The sequence below is a fragment of the Suncus etruscus genome, chromosome 20 (genome assembly GCF_024139225.1).
Source record: "Suncus etruscus isolate mSunEtr1 chromosome 20, mSunEtr1.pri.cur, whole genome shotgun sequence".
Lineage (NCBI taxonomy): Eukaryota > Metazoa > Chordata > Mammalia > Eulipotyphla > Soricidae > Suncus > Suncus etruscus.
The window spans coordinates 66,970-79,387 of record NC_064867.1 but is presented as its reverse complement, the minus strand read 5'-3'; the positions used below and the strand labels follow the sequence as shown (position 1 = coordinate 79,387).

Below are 12,418 nucleotides of genomic sequence, written 5' to 3'. Positions count from 1 at the left end.
TTTTTATGTAGTACAAACCTCATTGCAATACATAGAATTACAGTTAAAGGGTGACAATGAGGAAACAACGAAGGACACTGCATGCGTGGGAATGAGGATGGCAGCTCTGATGAGCCAAAATATGCCAACTACCTGGTTGACCTCTCAGAAAGGGAGTTTAGAGTGGAGATATGGAAGATGTTCATGGAATTCAAGGGGAGCATAGATTGATCTGAACAGACCACAAATATGGATATTAGAAAACTCCAAACTGAAATAATAGGACTGAAAAATGGAGTAGAGTTAAAGCAAAACTCTATGGAAAGTAGAGTAACAGCAGCCGAAGACAGAATTAGTCAGCTAGAAGATGAGAGGCATAATAACTCTATATAACAAAAGAGATTTGAAAAGAACCTCAAAGCAAATGAACTAACAATAGGAAAAATACTCAAAGATTTTGAACAAATAAAAATAGAAATGTTCGATAAATTTAACAGAAACAACATAAAAATCACTGGAGTCCCAGAAACACAGGAGGAGAATCCCCAGGAAGAATCAACAATCAAGGACATCATTACAAAGAATCTCCCAGACATAATGACTGTATGCAACCAAATCCTGCATGCCCAAAGAGTACCAGCTAAAAGAAATCCAAAGAAAAGCACCCCAAGACACATCCTAGTCACAATGACAAATTTCACTGATAGGGATAGGATACTGAAAGCAGCAAGATCCAAAAGGAAAATTACATTCAAAGGAGCATCCTTAAGATTTACAACAGACACGTCACAAGAAACTCTTAAAGCCAGAAGACAGTGGTGGGATATTGTGACAAGACTGAATGAAATGGAGGCTTCACCTAGAATAATGTACCCAGCTCGACTCACATTCAGGTTTGAAGGAAGGATCCATAGCTTCACGGATAAACAACAGCTCAGAAATTTTACAGATACAAAACCAGCCTTAAAGGAGAAACTAAAAGGCCTACTTTAAGACAAGATAGATCAACAGACACATCAATCTTAGAAATAAATATGGCATTAACTCACATGACAATCATCTCTCTCAATGTCAACGGATTAAATGGACCAATTAAGAGGCACAGTATGGCAAAATGGATCAAAAAGATAAATTCAATCTTCTGCTGCCTACAAAAAACACACCTGAATAATCAGAACAAACATAGACTCAAAATCAAAGGCTGGAGGAAAATCATCCAAGCAAACAACACCCTTAAAAAAGCTAAAGTGGCAATATTAATATCTGACGATGCAAATTTTAGGCTCAGAAAAGTTGTAAGGGATAAAGATGAACACTATGTACTAATCAAGGGATATGAACAGCAGGAAGAAATCACAATATTAAATATATATGCACCCAATGAGAGATCAGTAAGATATCTAATACAACTATTGACAAATTTGAAAGAGGACATCAGTAATAACACAATAATTGTGGGAGACCTCAACATGGCCCTTTCAACACTTGATAGGTCAACCAGACTGAAATCCAACAAAAATATATTAGACCTGAGAAGAGAAATGGAAGAAAGAGGCCTAGTAAATATATATAGGACACTCCATCCTCAGAAACCTGGATACACATTCTTCTCCAGTGCACATGGCTCATTCTCCAGGATAGACCACATGCTAGTACATAAAACATATCTTCATAAAATTAAGAGGATAGAAAATTTTCAGGCTATCTTTGCTGATCATAAAGCTCTTAAATTAGATGTGAATTAAAAAGGCACACAGAAGAAAATCTTTAACAACTGGTAACTAAATAGCCTGCTACTGAACAACCAGTGGGTCTGTGATGAAGTCAAAGAGGAAATTAAAACTTTCCTGGAAACAAATGACAATGAAGACATAAAATATCAGAATCTATGGGACACAGCAAAAGCAGTACTGAGAGGAAAATTTATAGCTTTGCAAGCACACATCAGGAAGGAAAAGGGGGCATATCTGAATAGCCTAATGATGCAGCTCATAAACTTAGAAAATGATCAACAAAAGGAACTAAAAATAGGGAGACAGAAGGAAATAACAAAGCTTAGAGCAGAAATCAATGAAGTGGAAACCCAAAAAACAATCTGAAAGATCAATGAAAGCAGAAGTTGGTTCTTTGAAAAAATAAACAAGATCAATAGACCATTAGCAAAACTCACACAAAAAAAGAGAAAAACTTGATAACCCGTATTAGAAATGAAAAGGGGAGATCACTACAGATATTGCAGAGATTCAAAGGGTAATCAGAGATCACTTTGAGAAACTTTATGCCATAAAACATGAGAACCTGGAAGGAATGGATAAATTTTTTATCTCTTATAGTCTTTCACAATCTTCCACAGTTGAACAAAGAGGATGTAGCATATCTAAACACCTCCATCACTATTGAGGAAATTAAAATGGTAATCAAAAGTCTCCCCAAAAAGAAAAGCCCAGGACCAGATGGATTCATTAATGAATTCTTTCAAAGTTTTCAAGAGGAATTACTACCAATCCTGGCCAGCTCTTTCATGAAATTGAAAAAACAGGAACATTTCCAAACAGCTTCTATGAAGCCAATATTACCTTGATACCAAAACCAGACAGAGATACAGCCAAGAAAGAAAATTACAGACCAATATCCTTGATGAATACAGATGCAAAGAACCCAAATAAAATTCTGGCAAATAGAATTCAATGCCTTATCAAGAAGATCATTCACTATGATCAAGTAGGTTTCATCCCAGGAGTGCAAGGATGGTTTAACATTCGTAAATCCATCAACACAATACACAATATAAACAAGAAGAAAAATAAAAATCACATGATCATATCAATAGATGCAGAGAAAGCATTTGATAAGGTTAACACCCATTCTTGATAAAAACTCTCAGCAAGATGGGAATGAAAAGAACCTTTCTCAATCTAATCAAGTCCATCTATCACAAGCCAATGGCAAATATTATCCTCAATGGAGAGAAACTGAAAGTCTTCCCTCTAAACTCCGATACAAGACAAGGTTGCCCCCTCTCACCACTCCTATTTAACATAATACTGGAAGTATTTGCTTTAGCAATTAGGCAAGAAAAAGATTTCAAGGGAATCCAGATAGAAAAGGAAGAAGTCTAGCTCTCACTGTTCGCAGATGACATGATACTATACTTAGAAAACCCTAAAGATTCTATCAAAAAACTTTTAGAAGCAATAGATGCATATAGCAATGTAGCAGGCTATAAAATTAACACAGAAACCAATGGCCTTTTTATACACCAATAATGATAGGGAAGATATGGGTATTAAGAAAACAACCCCATTCACATTAGTCTCACATAAACTCAAATACCTTGGAGTCTACTTGACTAAAGATGTGAAGGACCTATACAAAGAAAACTATAGAATCCTGCTACAAGAAATAAGATAACACAGAAATGGAAATCCATAACCTACTCTTGGATTGGCAGGATTAATATCATTAAAATGACAATACTCCCCAAAGCTTTGTACAGATTTAATGCGATCCCTCTAAAGATACCCATGGCATTTTTCAAAGAAGTGGATCAAACACTTCTGAAATTCATTTGGAACAATAAACACCACGAAAACCTAAAGCAATACTTGGGAAAAGAAATATGGGAGGTATTATTTACCCCAACTTTAAACTGTATTACAAAGCAATAGTTATCAAAACAGCATGGTATTGGAATAAAGACAGACCCTCAGATCAGTGGAACAGGCTTGAGTACTCAGAGAATGTTCCCCATATATACTATCACCTAATTTTTGATAAAGGAGCAAGAAATCCTAAATGGAACAGGGAAAGCCTCTTCAATAAGTGGTGTGGGCACTGTAGTATATGAAAAAGTTTCCATAAGATTATTCTTGGAATTGTTGTATATAAAAATATTTCCTTAGGATTATTCTGTGATTATTGCCCCACCTAAACCTTCCAGGTGGGGGTGCTGTGGAGTTGGCAATAAATAGCTTCATGGGCAGGGAAGAGGGGTCCTTTTGCGAGAGCTGGTTGCAGGCTGCAAGAGGTCTCTCCCTTTCTCTCTCTCCTCTGTCTCTCCTCTGTCTCTCCTCTCTCCCCCCCCCAATCTTTTACACCCTAACCTCCTTCTCTGTGTGGATTATTATTTGCTGTGGAGAAATATTACCAAGGTCTCCTCCCGAAAGGGGACAAGGGGATGGGAAGCAATTTCTCATTCTGGGGACTGTTCATGGATTCACAAACACCCAACAAAGGATTTAACAGCACAGATACATTACAAATGGCGCCTGGAACAGGTGGACCTGGACCCTCAATAACTGTAAGTGAAACGCTTTATTGGAAATTGCCTCTGGAGATCCTTGGATGGTTTCTATGGTCAGCCACGTTGATTGTGCCACCTTGTTACAAATTCTTTGGTTCTGCATTTGTCAAGTGGATTATTCCATATTATTTAAAACGAATAGGCTCGATGATAGGAAAATTCATTGCTTTTGGATGGTTGTGGTCTATAGTTCAAACGAAAACTTATACTCAAATATTTGCCTCACCTGTGTTGTCTCCATACGTCATAGTTTGTGGAATCTCTGTGTTGGCTAATATCATTATGGTGAGCATAGGTATTGGCTGGTGTTTAGAAAGCAAAAAGTGTGGAAAAAGTGAGGCTAAGACCAGCATGGATAATAAGGATATCTATCCAATGAAACTCCAGGCCAAAGTGCAGGCTGATGAATTTAGCACCACCATCAAAAATATAGGCATTTTCCCAGCAAAAAATCTACTCGAAAATGTAATTTAGAAACTCAGGACCCAAATCAAAATATTAACACTGATGACCAACACCCAGTGCTAAGTCAACAAGTGAGTCCTGATTCTGTACACAGAATGGAATCATATAATAGTGCCAACTCAGACGACGAATCACAGGCTAGTGCTCCACATGTCAGGCCTCAGAGCCCGGTGCAGAGTACTTCTGCTAATCTGATCTCAGCCCCATTACAGAGACCTGTGCAGAGTACTTCTGCTAATCTGGCCTCAGTTCCATAACAGACAGCATATGTGCCAACTTATGAACCCCTTGAAATAGAAGACATGGAACGGTTTAAGAAAGCATGTAAGGACTTTGGGCCAACTTCTATGTACTATCTGGAGATGCTAAGACTTTGGTGTCGAAAAGCACTTTGGACCCTGCATAAATTTAAAAAACTAGCTGAAATATGCCTGCCATCTAAACAGCAAACCGAATGGGAGATGTTATATGCGGAGGGTGTGAAATCTAAATTTTATAGCCTGGATGGAACAAAAAACGAGTGGCAGGGGTCAATCTCTTGTATGAATTATTAATGGCAGAAAATCAATATGCAGATATTCAGGTACAAGCTGCTTTACCTAAGGAAATCTTAAACATAATTAAAGATATTGCAGTATCTTCATGGGAAAAAAGTGATATGAACAGCACGGGTGCAGGAACCTTTTTAACAATTACCCAAGGTCACCATAAGCATTATGTTGAATTTGTAGCTAAGCTTAAAGATGATTTGAAAACACAAATCAAAGATAAGCAGGTTAGAAAATTTCTAGAAAAATGGTTGGCTTATCATAATGCAAATTTGGCCTACAAATTGATATTGGCCCCTTTGCAGGACAATGCTGACTTAAATGATTTTTTTATATCCCTGCAGAAATGTTTATGATATGCCCCATTCATCAGCAAACCTGGATCCGGTACAACCCTTTGCAATCACTAAGGGAACAAAGCCCTTCTACCCCTGGGGACAAAGCACCGCTGGAAAGCCAGGTCTCTGTCCAAAATGCAAGAGAGGCCGCCACTGAGCAAAAGATTGCAGATCCAGAAATCTCCCTAATAATAACACAGGGACAGGTTTTAACACTACACCCAGGAGACAATTCGTCTGTTACCATTGTGGAAAACAGGGCCATATCAAAAGAAATTGCTGTCTTTTGTTAAATCAAGCTCCTCAGGGACCCACATTTCCAATGCAGGGAAACGCCTACAGGGCCAATCTCCAGGCCCATGCAAATCAGGGGCAAAGTCCTCAAACTATAATTCTTCCCAGCCCAGCCCAAGAAGATTTCTCACAATTAGCGAGTTAATGCCTGCTACAGCGGGGAGCACTGGGCTTGACATAACTTGCCCGGAGGACATTACAATTTACCCAGGAGCATGCCCTTATATGTTAAAAACTGGCATTGTGGGCCCTCCACTCCCCAATACAATGGGTTTGATTCTGGGCAGAAGTTCCCTCAACATAAAGGGTATATCAGTAACCACAGGTGTCATTGACTCAGATTCAAAGAGAGAAATTATTGTAGTTATTACCGTACTGGCTACTTGGACATTCAAAAGGGAGAGGCATTTGCCCAGATAGTAATAGTGCCTTATGTCAAATTTGGGACTTCAAATAAGACACGAATTGGAGGTTTGGAAACACAGATCCAGGGGCTGCCCACAACCCACTCATCACTCTGGTTACTAAATTTAAAGATGAAAACCCAATGATTAAACTTCACTTACAAGGGCAACCCTTTACCGGTATGATAGACACCAGGGCTCAAATTACCGTAATTTCTGATAAAGAATGGCCAGAAAATTGGCCTCTACAAGAAATTCCACACCCGCTAGAAGGAGTGGGAGGCTTAAGTTCCTGTCTGTTAAGTAAAAGGACTATGGTAGTTCATGGCCCGAAAAATCAAAAGGCTACAATTAGACCTCATGTGAGCCCATTCTCACCATTCCTGTGGGACTGTGACCTACACAAACAGTGGAAGGCAGAATTCTGCATCCCCTTAACTCCAGAAGAGTCTGAAACTTCTCCTGAAATAAAAACTTTGAATTTTTGGTAGGGGCTACTGCCAGAAAAAAACCAGCACCGATAAAAAATAAAATGGAAATCTGACGAACCAATTTGAATAGGTCAGTGGCTCCTTAAAATTGATAGATTAAAGGTGATAACCGAATTAATGGAAGAACAGCTAAAATTAGGGTATATCAAGCCTTGGTTTTCTCAATAGAATTTGCCTATATTTACCATACAAAAGAAGTCTGGTAAATGGAGATTGTTGATGGATCTGAGAGCTGTAAACATATCTATGGTACCTATGGGAAAATTGCAAACAGATTTACCATCACCTGTAGTTATCCCAAAGGAATGGCTGCTAATTATAATTGATTTGAAAGACTGCTTCTATCATATTCCTATTCACCCAGATGATAAACAGCGTTTTGCATTCTCAGTTCCTTCTATCAACAATACCCATCCCTGTGGGTGGTTCCAATGGGCTGTCCTCCTCCAGGGCATGCTGAATTCCCCAACAATGTGTCAATTTTTTGTAGATAAGATTTTGAGCCCTGCTCATGAAAGATTTCCCCAAGCCATGATCTTTCATTATACTGATGATGTCCTTATCACAATGAACAATGAAACAGATCTACAGGAAGTATATTCTTATGTTATTGACTGCAAACAGCAGGACTGAAAATAGCTTTAGAAAAGATACAGACTATGCTACCATATCAATATTTGGGTTTTATTTTGGACCGAACGTCTATACGTCCACAAAAAAATTTCATCAAAAAAGAAAACCTCAAAACACAATGATTTTCAGAGACTTTTAGACTTTGATGGAACTGTCTAATTTGTTTAAAACTTTGGAGGGTGATCCTGCCTTAGACAGCCCGAGAAATTTAACTACAGTGGCCAAAAAATGAATTGGACATCTTCTTGAACAGGTTGCAACAATCATTTCTCTCAAGATTCATCCCAGGAGAGAAGGTTTCTTTGTTAATCTTCCCTACAAATGAAACCCCCACAGGGGCATTGATGCAACAGACAGGCCCTCTGGAATGGGTGTATTTACATAATAAACAGCCTCAGTCTGTGATATCTTATTTGGAATTAATTTCAGAACTCATTATCAAAGAAAGACGCAGATCTATATCTTTATTAGGATTTGACCCTGATATATTAGAATTGCCAATACCAAAAAAGGAAATTGAGTCAATATTGCCTCTTAATGAATCTTTACAAAGGGCTCTTTCAGATTTCACAGAAGAAATTTCCTCTCATTATCCACCAGGAAAGACATGGGACTTTTTGAAAAAGACTCAGTTTGTTATTTCTTCAATCATTTGGGACTCTCCTATCCTCAATGCAAATGTTTTTTACATCGATGGGTCTAGCGGGGGGAGGGGAGGAATAACTGGAGAAAACATGAAAATAACTATAGATACTGAGTATAAGTCCGCACAGAAAGTTGAATTAATAACGTTAATTTACCTATTAGAAAATGTATCTGATTCCATGAATGTCGTTTCTGATTCTTTGTATGTGGTAAATTAATGTCCGGTGATAGCCATGGCCTCTCTCAATGCTCATAGCCCAATTATACAGATTTTACTAAAAATATTACAACAGCTTATTCAAAAATGAACTTAACCCATCTTCATCACGCATATTAGAGCCCACTCAGGTCTTCCAGGACCAATGGCTCAAGGAAATAAAACTGCGGATTTGTTGGCAATGCCTATATTCAAGTCACCTGCAGAGGAACATACAGCACTACACATGAATGCCCACCACTTACATGTAAATTACCAGATTCCCTGAAGGCAAGCTAGAAAAATTATAGAAAGATGTGACATATGTGCTCCATTAGCAAAAACGACTCACATAGCAGGAGCAAACCCAAGAGGCTTACAGTCTAATGAACTGTGGCAAATGGATGTAACTCAAACAGATTTATTTCCAAAGAAACCTTATCTTCATGTGGTGGTGGACACTTATTCTAGATTTATTTGGGCAATCCCTATGTCTTCCCAAAAGTCTAAGGCGGTTTGCAGTTTTCTTTTACAATGTTTTTCAGTTATGGGTGTTCCTTATTCCATTAAAACTGATAATGGGCCCACCTATATCAGCAAAACTTTTGAATTATTTGGTAAAGAATGGCAGATAAAACATCTGAAAGGAATCCCTCACAATTGACAAGGACAGGCCATTGTGGAAAGGGCCCACAGGACGCTAAAAACTCAATTACAAAAGAATAGAAAAAGAGGTTTAGCACCTACTGAGCTGTTGTCTTTGACTCTTCTCACACTAAATTACCTAAACTCACCCCAAGGAGAAAGTTACACTGTAGGGGAAAGACATTTTAAAGAAGGTATTCAAAGACAAGATGCATCACATACACCGGTTTGGATCAAAGAGGATGAAAAATGGATCGCTGGATATCTTCTTCTTAGAGTAAGAGGGTATGCTTATGTTGGCACAAATGACAACCCCCCCCCCAAGAATTTTGGGTCCCTTTACGCCTTGTCAGAAATTGAATTAGCAGGTTGCTGGGACTACAAGCTTGCCCCCACATCAAATACAAAATGCTCAAAACACTGACAATTGTAACACGCTGAGGCCTCTGGGAAAGTAAACAAGGGATTAACTATCACACCCAATACCTTGAATGGGACCACGGACAAGAGTAAGAAACATTCCAGAATGCAAATAGAGAAACAGAAACCTGCCTTTACTGGATTATGAAATTTAGGTAACTCATGCTATATGAACTCGATATTACAATGCTTGTATAATATTTCAGACTTAATTCAGTATTTTTATCAAGATCATTATAAAAAAGACATTAACAAAGAAAATCCAAGCAAACATAAAGGTAAATTAGCAGAACAATTTGGTCACCTCACCAAAATCATGGGAAATGAATGTCATAGGAATGTCAGTCCTGAACATTTCAAAGCGACAATTGGTTTACTTAATGACCAATTTGCTGGACATACTAACAGAATCCTCACGGATTATTGATGTTTCTTATAGAGGGACTACGTCAGGATTTGCTTACTGAAAATCCAATAGCAGATAAAACTACACACCTGATAGACAATGAAAAACATGAACAATCTAGGTCTAAACACCAAAAGGCTCACATATCCAGAGGTCTCAAACTCGCAGCCTGCAGGCCGTTTGCGGCCCTCCGTACAACATTTTGTGGCCCTGCCCTAGAGGAATCTTTTTTTGTTTTGTTTTGTTTTAGTTGTTTGGGTCACACACTCCAATGTTCAAGGCTTACTACTGACTTTGCACTCAAGGATCACCCCGACTTTGCCTCCTGCAGCCCCCAGGTAAATTGAGTTTGAGGCCCCTGATACACAATGGGATATTATGCAGCCATCAGAAGAGATGAAGTCATAAAAATTTCCTATACATGGATGTATATGGAATCTATTATGCTGAGTGAAATAAGTCAGAGGGAGAGAGATAAACATAGAATGGACTCATTCATCTATGGGTTTGAGAAAAATAAAAAACATTTGTGTAATGATTCTCAGAGACAAAATAGAGGAGGACTGAAAGGTCCAGCTCCTGACATGAAGCTCACCACAGGGATCATTTAGTGCAGTCGCAGAAATAATTACACTGAGAACTATCATAACAAAATGTGACTGAATGAGGGAAGTAGAGAGCCTGTCTAGAGTACAGGCCGGTGTGGGCTGGGGAGGAAGGACACTTGGGATATTAGTCATGGGAATATTGCACTGGTAAAGGATTTTTTATATAAAAGAAAAGATAAGGCCTCCCAATTCTTACCACAGGCTGTGTTCTTTACACTGACTGTATAGAAAGAGGAGGTATAGTAAATGCACCCCATATACACCTACACCCAGGCCCTTTGCCTGGTCTGTATTGTGAATTGGGAGACAAAAAAAGAGAAAACATTCCCATAAGATTATTATGTTACTGATTCTATCCTAATCAATAATTGTGCCCTACCCTAGGGTGTGACCTGGCATTCTGCTCCCACCCTAGGGTGGTACCTGATTCTGGTGTATAAATGCAAGGGTCTATGGAAGGCACGGGCTTTTTTCTGGGGCTGATTCTGGGGCTATTTGCTTCAACCTTATCCACTGAATAAAGCTGATATCTTCTGAAGTCCAACTGCCTATTCATCATCTACTCACTGCTTTCACCTCAGAACCGCAGTTTGAACAGAGTGGCCAACGCGTGGTCCGAGCTGGAGGAAAAAGACCTCATCCTCCATCCCACCATCAGCCAGCCCAGTCAAGGGCTGACATGTAACAGTTATATTCCTATTTATAAACTGTTTAACAGCCATTATTTATCAAATATGTCAGTTCAAGGGTATTGTTATTAATGTATGTGTGACAGAGACTACATTTGTTAATATTGTGATACAAATCAAAAGTGTAACGATATAAAAAGAGGAAAATACCCGTTTCTGTAATTTACATTCTCATCTCAGTGTAGCTTATGATGATTTCAAAACAAATATAGTGATATTTGCATTGCACAAATGTAACACAGGTTTAATTACTGCCACTCCAAATAATCCTCTGGACCCTGATATGAGCATTCATGAGCACTAATCATTGTGGCCTAAGAGTGGAAAGAAAGAGAAATGATGACAGGTGACAGAAGAGACATAAGGTTCTTCCTCCATGGTTGTGGAATACCATATCAAATACCACCACAAAATGGAGTATGATAGTCTACTTCTGTGCATACAGGCATTTCAAATGCCTATAAAATATATTCTTATATATAATATCACTTGAATGGATATGTAATTCACCAACTTATAATAACTTGATGAAATAAGTGAACACCAACAAAATTTAATATGATAATATTTCAGCCCTTCTTCATGCCAATTTTAATCAATCATCTACCCATTCTGTAGCATGAAATAATTAACGATGGGGCTGGATGGCGATGGATGGAGGCCTTTGTGCTTAGGCCCCAGCCACGTGGCTTCATCCCCATCCAGCTGGCGGATTCCAGGCCCAGGTAATCGGCGTAATCAAGACTCACTCACATGCAGGCATTAGGAAGAATCATCTTTATTCAAGCCCTAGCCACCACGTGTGTGTGGCCTATGTCATAACCTTTTAAGCACTAGTTATTCTTGGCCCTGCATCTAAACTCCTTTCAGCCATCTTCCTCAGAGCACCCAGCAGCGCAGAAAGGGCCAAGAGCCAAAGGCCAAAAGGCCAAAAGCGCAAAAAGCCAAAAAGGCCGAATTTCCTTGGTCCCAGCCTTATCTAACATTTCCCAGACCCCTCCCAGGAATGGGAGGGTCTAGCAGGTAAGGTTACACCTATTATCCGGTTCCCAAGACCCCTCCCAGAAAAGGGTGGGTCTAGGGTCTTAAATAGGTACACCCACATTTCCTCCTTTTCTTAATATTTTTATGCACCAACATAATAGAGTGAAAATTAATATACCAGCCCTTTTGAAAAACATATTTTTGCAAAATATACTTTACACCTGTAACCTAAAACTCTATTAATGCTTTTTTACCAAGCACTATTTCGGAACTTTCATGTTCCTATACTTTTAAACTATATTGGGGGAACTTCATGTTCCTATACCTTTTCTATACACAAGTACTTTAGCATACATGCATAACATATATT

General features: G+C 38.7%; 1 non-coding gene across 1 annotated transcript; it reads left to right on the top strand.

The window, feature by feature from the left end:
• The first annotated feature begins 10,554 nt into the window (after positions 1 to 10,554).
• Positions 10,555 to 10,687, top strand: LOC125998452 (small nucleolar RNA SNORA51). Its single transcript, XR_007492020.1, has one exon. It is a non-coding gene; the product is annotated as a small nucleolar RNA SNORA51 (small nucleolar RNA).
• Positions 10,688 to 12,418: the final 1,731 nt, after the last annotated feature.